Source organism: Hydra viridissima, unplaced genomic scaffold, assembly GCF_058129835.1.
Source record: "Hydra viridissima isolate aposymbiotic clone 2 unplaced genomic scaffold, HvirCarnegie_v1 scaffold_1, whole genome shotgun sequence".
NCBI classification, from domain to species: Eukaryota; Metazoa; Cnidaria; class Hydrozoa; order Anthoathecata; family Hydridae; genus Hydra; species Hydra viridissima.
The window spans coordinates 19999116-20007236 of record NW_028324300.1 but is presented as its reverse complement, the minus strand read 5'-3'; the positions used below and the strand labels follow the sequence as shown (position 1 = coordinate 20007236).

The window sequence follows — 8121 nt, the reverse complement described above, 5'->3', positions numbered from 1 at the left end:
TGATTCTATATATAATAATCCAAATCAGTATTTAGTGAATTTTTAGTTTCACCATCAGTTTTATATTAATTTGTGAGAAAATCATCTATGAACAGAAAATAAAACATGAAAGGTTTGTTTTGAAAATCGTTTTTAACTCTGAATCTAAAATTGTTTGTCGCGTTATTAATGAAAGATAAATCTTCTATACCCTTCTAAATATTCTTAGTTCCTGATTTAAACAAATCCTGGAATTTTTGTTCATTATAATAGGTGCAGTCATGAACTAGTAGTATGATTAGCTTAAAATTTTATAACTAATTCGATATGATGCGATAATAAAGTTTTCGAAATAAAACTCATTAAAAGATATTTTTTCCCTTGAAATAAATTGAAATTCTTTAACTCTGAGTTTACTTCAATTAAAGGTTGGTGTCTTTGCCAGATTTTAAAAGTGTGCTTTTTTTAAAACTCGCAGAGATATATAAAGTTGAGAGTTTTTGACGCCACCTAGAGATGACGTAGGCTTAACAAAGAAGCTCCTGGATTGCCTCTTGAGGAGCTTTGCAAAAGATTAAAATAAGACATATGAGGTTTCCACTTCCATAATAAATAAATTGCATAGACAATACTATAGTCACCTGTTTATTACGCCTCTAATACCGTGCATGTCAGTAACGTCCAACAAGTTTAATGACAGAACTACTTCATCAGAGAAATTTGGATCGATGTCCAGTTTTTCGGCTAGTTCCTTTGCATTTGTAATAACGTTATTCAGTCCATTTTCTGATCTCAAGTTCTCCAAAAAATACTTGACACTTTCAATTAGTTTCAAAGCGCTCCGCAAATCAACAGTTTTCATTTGAAGTGTTTTGCTTACTAATTTAATTTTGAACAAAACATCATACCAAATGACCAAACAGCAGAGGAATTTGAAATCAGTAATTTTTAAAAAACGAAAAAAAAAAACGTTAGCTACGCCAGCGCAGCGCCCCAGAAAAGCCGGTGCCCAATGCAACCGCATAATTCGCATAGCCCTTGCACCGGTCCTGCATATTTCAATAAGCTGTCGTTAGTAGACGAGTTGTGTAAGCGAGTGTGCTCTCCTCCATAACTGTTTTATTTTTTGTTTTCGCTTCCAATTCTTGCCATCTCGAACACTTTTAATTTGAAGCTAAAGAATTTTGAGCGGTTGTAATAGGATAACGTTCTTTTGGTTTCATATCAATACGTATATTGTGAGAAGGTCTTATGCAGATTAGGAGTTTATTTTCAATATTCCAACTAAAGCTCACATAGTCAGAAGCTTTCGTTAAAGATGACTTTAACATACGATAAACGTGTTAAATTACTTCATCCTCATTTCTTTTTCTTTCTTTTAACAGCTTCATTTTTTTTTTAATGTTTAAAAATTTTTGCTTAAACAGGACGCTGAGAAGTTCAAATAGAATGTTAAAATGTAAACAGGTGAAATTCTGAGGTTTTCGTTGAAAATTTTTTTGTTTCTCAATCGATTTGCAAAGAAATCAAATACCGCTGAATGCAACAGTATTTGAAAACTCTCAACAATTACTAATGAACAAGTATCTTCTGTGGGCACCACGCACTGCAGTATGTCCTTAAAAAATATTTACAGCAAGCTCTTACATATTTACAGCAAGCTCTTAGAGCTCCGAAATCTATGCGATTAAATCATGTCATTTGCAAAATTTAGATAATTAGATACTTGTGCAGATCACGATAATAATCGAAAATCTTAGAGAGAGGTCATAATCGTTTTAGCAAGAATATAAACACGTGAGCAGACCGAATATAAACACGTGAGCAGATCGAATATAAACACGTGAGCAGACCGTTAAAAAAACTTGATTCCATTCAATTTAAAAAACACTTTACAACTTACGATGAAATCTTTAAGAAACATCGTCATTATGCATTTAATAGAAATTTTCTGCTTCAATTGAGAAAAAACTTTATGTAATTCGAATTAAGCAAGAGTTTCCGAAACTTGATATTTTAGCAAGTGCAGAAAATAGGTTGAATGAAAAGATAGAGGCACGAAAAAGAATGACTTATGTTGTTTAAATTAAATCATGTCTATTGGCAATTCCTAAGTTTTTTTTTTTTTATATAAAATTTATCAGTGTTTTCTTTTTTGATAAATATAATCTTTAGATAAATCATCTGGATATGAAACCGAAAGCTGCATGAAACCTCCTTCTGAAGCGTAATCGAGTAAGTTGTTAGCGATTTATAAAGGTTTTTTTGTTAAAAAGCAAATTCCTATTGTTTGAATATTGTTTAAATGATTTTAAGTATAAAATCAAAATTGGACAGCATTATTTCTTTTGAGTTTGATTTTTTAAATTAAAAGAAAAGGTGTTTTTTTCCCATAGTTGCAACTTCATTAACGGCATTTTATGTTTACGAGTCAATTTCTCATAAGACGGTTTTGTCGCAAGTAATGTTGCATGAAAATAAAGTTTGGACTATCTATAAAATTTTAACAAGTATGGTAAATTTTATCATTAGGGATGTACAAAATAGATTTGGTGTTGCACGAATCTGCTTTTTAAATGTTTTTGGATATCATCAAGTAATGAGGCCCAATAATTTTTTCCACTCCTTTACCGTAATATAAATGTAACTACATCTGTGAATTATTATTATTTTTGTAACAAATTCTATTTTTGTAATGAAATATACTGGGTACTATAACTACACCCTACATGTTAAGTATATTAGCCAAAGTTAATGACATAAAAATTTAATTTATGTGACAATGTCTGCTCCGTTACTGACATTTGCTAATTATTTATTATTTAAAAGCAAAACAGTGTAAGTTACATTTTAAATTAAAGGGAAAATCTTAGTATACAAATAAATTCAGTACATTTTTTTTTTTAAAAAAGGTAAAGCGTCTTTAAAAAAAGAAACTAACTCGACAGAAATCTTTTTCGGATTTAAATTGTACAAATACTGTCCGCTCCGTTACTGGATCATTACCATACATCATTAATGTGAAGAAAGTCGTGGTCGCTCGCAACATCATTTGCTTCAATCAACAAGATATTCAAATTTTCATCGAAATTAACCAGATCAATGATATTGTTGCTTAAATGTATAAATTGGTAATCATTGACATCCATTGCATTGGCCGAAGTAATGCTTTCATTACTGTTAAAATTCTGCAATATTAAAAAGAAATTCACGGAAGTACTTAAAATAAATTTAATTATTTTAGAAGCAAATAAATTAGCAAAATAATAAAATGCACAAATATTTTTTTACCGTGCTAGTGTTTTTGGAAAACATATATCGCTTTAAATTGTAGCATGTGCAAACTGTAGCCCTCTTACAGAAGCAACTTAAATCTCGATACAAAACATTAAATTTTCTGTCTGTGTGCAGCTGATGCAATTTCATAGTGCCTGTAATAGCCTTTAATGTTTTGGAACATTTTGAGTCAAAAGAAATAATTTTGGATCCCTCAATATAGTAAAACTTTATTAATGAATGTCCATTGTTAAGAAAGTTATATAAACTTTCTGCATCTGGAAGGTCACAAACCATATTAAGCAATTGATCTGCCTGACGTTTCACAGATCCTCCTATCGCATCTGGTGCTCCCTTGCCATGCCCACTTTCAAAAAAATTCCAACTGGCTAAATTAAATTTTAATTCGTATACCAATGTAGAGAATAAGAGGAAGTTTAGCTTATTCCTATATTGTGTGGTTGGTCCATCAGAAAAAAAATGAAGATCTGTAATTTGTGGGTTATCTATCTTGAGTTCAATTAGCACGGGTTCCAGATGTGCCCATATAGAAGGAGGATCGTGCCTCAAAGAGTCGGATATAGTTGTAAATGACTGATGTCCATCCATTTTATAAATTACTCCTGTATGCAATGTAGCTTGTTTGTTACTTGCTCCAAAATGTGAAGATTGAATTGCAGCAAAATTCTTGCACACATAGTTCTCAGAAAAATCTATATGTATAACAGCTTCGTTCACATTTACTGTTTCTTTTAATTGTTTGTACATTCTGAACTGGAGTCTTATTATAAAAACATGCTTGCATAGCTCGTTTCGAATTGATTCACAGAATTTTTATTTAAGATCTTTAAGTGTTCCACGCTTCACACTTTTCCTGATAACATTTGTTGTTTTCTTTTCTCCCATATTTTCATATTCCTGTTTTTCTTTTTCCCACTGGAACCAAGCTATAATACTTTCATCTTTTAGCAATCCTTTTGCTTGAAATTGAACACGAGACTTAAAACAAATGTTACATTCTCTGAACATGCATTCTCTTCTATCAGTACTACAACAAACTTGTTTCACTACTTCTTCAATATTTTTTTCTTTCAGAACACGCAGGTTAACAAGTTTATCACAAAGTAATTGTATGTTCTCGTGTTTTTTGTACAGACATGTATCTCTATCTTTAGCCGACGGTTTGCAGACAAAAAATGGGCGATAACGAGTAAACGTTGTATATGAAATGTTGTTTCTCGTATATTCCGCGCTAGATTTTTCATAAAGGTTTATTAATGAATCGAGTAGTAGTCGCTTTTGTTTTTTATCTTAATTTTTTGTTACAGTTTGTTTCTTTCCAGTTGTTATTCTAGAATTGTCATCACGTGTAAGAAACTCTCTGATCAAATCCTGTGTTTCAGCATCAAGCGATGCATTACCACGATGGCATTCGCTGTTTGGAGTTGTACTTTTTGATGAAAAAGAAGAGTTTGGGGTTTTATTACCTGCTAATAAATTTGACATCCTGCTTGTTTCATTTGTAATAAAACCGTTTTCTTCAGAAGAAGTAGATGATCTATCAGTGGTTGTAGGTGAATTTGCTTGTAAACCAGGCAGGAAACTTTTAAGCCTTAACCAACGTTTTTTGTATTTTTGGGCTGAACAATTAGCCGTTTCCAACTCGTCCGTTAATGTTTGTATTTTTCTATAAGCCTTTGTTTTTCGGTAAGCAACCTTTGCTCTACCTCTTTGTTTGCGTTCGTTATTCCTACTCAACTCGCGTTCCGGTGACTCTGATAACGATGTTTCAATCTTTCTTTTTGCAGCTCTAAATTTTGCTTTCTGGACGCGCCAACAACGACGAACAATTCGTTTTTTTCTATCTGATAATTCTGATATCACTTTAACCTTCTTCTGCTCTGCCGCATATGCCAACGTTTGCGTTCTTTTTCACGAAATATGTCTGCATTTTTTTCTAATTGTCTGTCCCAAAACGCTTTCTGAATTTCAGCACGAGATTTCTTTGAAGTTTTCATGTTATATGCCTAGTTGTATTTCTTTTGGAAAAATAGTATAATAACTGTAATTGTTAATACACCAAAAGTTTATTTATTTATTATTATTAAAATATATTTCAAGATTTACACTTATTTTAAAAGCCAAACCTATTACAGTCAAATGTAAATAAAAACCAAATAATGAATGAAATCCTAATACTAAAATACTTACAAATTACTCTTACAATAACTTGAAAGTAAAAGAACGCTGCGTATATATGGTAATTATATTTAACGCTGCAAGGTAATCATATTTTATCGCTGCAGTAAGTCCCTAATGGTTGACGTGTTTATTTAATGCAAGAAATAACTTAGTTTAAAGCTTTTGATTTTTTTTATATTCGTGATGTCAGCTCCGTTATGCTGTTGTCAACTCCGTTATTAAGAGGAAATCACGGAGTTGACAGTAACGGAGTAGACATAATTATACATAATCAATAATATCTCATTATTACTCATTGGAAAACATCTTTAAAATCTTTTATTGCTATATTGTCCAAAAGATTTAAAGAGTACTAAAACACGCCATATAAAAATTTGTTATTTTACGGAATAAAAAAGCGTAACGGAGTAGACTTCGAATAAGAATATCATTTTTAAAATAAGGTAATTAGGCTCTCATTTTTATATAAATAATGCTTGCAGCACAATATAACTTTAAATGTTAATAAATTCCATATAAATTCTGATCTAATCAAAAGGTAGTGCATCTGATCTTTCATAGTGCTGATTCTTGATACTTTTGCTGTGTGGTGCAACCATGCATTTCGGATTTGCTTGTTTAGGTTTTCCTGAGCTTCCTCCGAGTATTGCGCAATCGGCAAATCAAATTGCTTTGAAATAGAGCAACCATGTATCTTAATTTTGTGAACACTGGGTGGCATTATATACCAACCATATTTATTAACTATAATTTTAGCTGTATCAGTTCAGTAAACTTCAAATTGGTCAGTATCAATATGGTACCCACATGACATTGCAGTAAGAACAATGTGCATTCTATTTATAACTTCTATATTAAGCCCTGTTATTTCAGAGAAAATCTCAGAGTTCTCAAATGCTCTTCTTGAAGTGTTTCCATCATTGCTATTATCAAAACCTACTTTGGGCTGGTCAACAATAAGACTCAACTTTTCTCTGAACTTTGATTTAGTTAAATTCTTCCTTAAATTTACAGAAAGCTTCTCTTTTTCAGTTCTGGCTTGAAACTTCTGGTTTTCCATTCTATGACCTAAATGTAAGATGAACTTTAACAAAAAAATAATAAAGTTTTGTACAAATAGAGTATAACCATCAATTCAATCAACAATAATGGATAAGGTAGAATTTACATTGCACAATGCTGGATTCATAAGCTTTACTACTGATATATGGACCAGTAGTTCAAATGAAAGCTTTATGAGCCTGACAGGTCACTGTTTAGACAATACATTTAATCAGAGAACTGTTATACTTAAGTAGCTCCATTTCCTGAGAGACATACACCAGCAAATATTTCTGAATTAATTGATGATATAACGGCTGAATTTAAAATATCACCTTTAAAAAAGTCATTTAATAGCTAGAGATAATGGTGCAAATAATGTTAAGGCTATTAAAGCTGGCCCATATGATGGTATGCCTTGTTTTTTGCACACATTGCAACTAGTAATTAATTAGTGTATTTTTGAACAAACAGTAGTCAAGAATGTTATTGCAAACTGTCTTTCAAATGTTGGGCATTTCAGCCAGTCTCCCCAAGCCTGACATGAACTTAAAGCTCCTCAAAAAGCAAACAATGTTCTTAAGCACAAACTTATTCAAAATGTTCTAACATGGTGGAATAGTACCTATCATATGTTAGAACGAATTTATGAACAAAGGAAACCTCTAACCATATTTGCACTTGAAAATGGTAAGCTTCCTTCATTAAATGCAAACAAATACATGATTATTGGACAATTTTGTGTTTTGCTAAAAAATTTCCACAAAACAACAGTTCACTTGAGTGAAAGAAATTCTATTGTCTCAGATATAAAGAATGCATTTTACCACAGATACAGTTTTTGAAGCATTTCATTAATAAAGCTTCAATTGATGACAAGTTTATTGGCCTGGAGAGTACACTAACTGATTTAACTAAGTCAATGGAGAATAGATTCAAACAATATACTGATAACTATAACACCATTTTGTCAACATTCCGTGATCCCAGATTCAAATTAAAAATGTTCAAAAATGAAAACACCTTCTCAGCTGCTAAAACAAGTGATGAGAACATAACCATTCAACGTATTAAAACCCATGAAAACATAAAAAACATCAAAGTTACTGAAAATGATCGGTCTGCAGACATTGAAATTATTGACTCAGAATATGCAAATAATGGTACAGTACAAAATGAATAAAAAGATATAGTAGAAATGGATTTTGACAATTGCTTTGAAGAACTTGTAAGATTTAATTCTAAACAAATCGGTCAACCACAAACTTCAATTTCAAATTAAACTTTATTAAAAGAAATTCAACTCAACTCAAATGAAGACCTTATTGACAAAGAAAGCAATCCTTTGCTGTGGTGGAAATCACAGAAAACCAAAATGCCACTATTAGCAAAGCTTGCTTTAAAGTATTTAAGCTACCCACCGTCTTTTGTGGAGAGTGAAAGACTTTTTAGTATTGGTGGAAATGCATATACTATAATATACTGCAAAGAGAAATTGCTTAACAGGAGCTCATGGTGAAATATTAATGTTTCTGAATTATATTATGAGAAATTCAAAATATTTGATTTTGTCTCTTCAACCTATTTTTTAAATATACAAATTTTAAAATAAAAAATTATTCC

The 8121-nt window shown here is 31.3% G+C and overlaps 1 pseudogene; it reads right to left on the bottom strand.

Annotated features, from left to right (window-relative positions):
- Nucleotides 1–4529: 4529 nt before the first annotated feature.
- LOC149893794 (uncharacterized) lies at nt 4530–5527 on the bottom strand (annotated as a pseudogene).
- Nucleotides 5528–8121: the final 2594 nt, after the last annotated feature.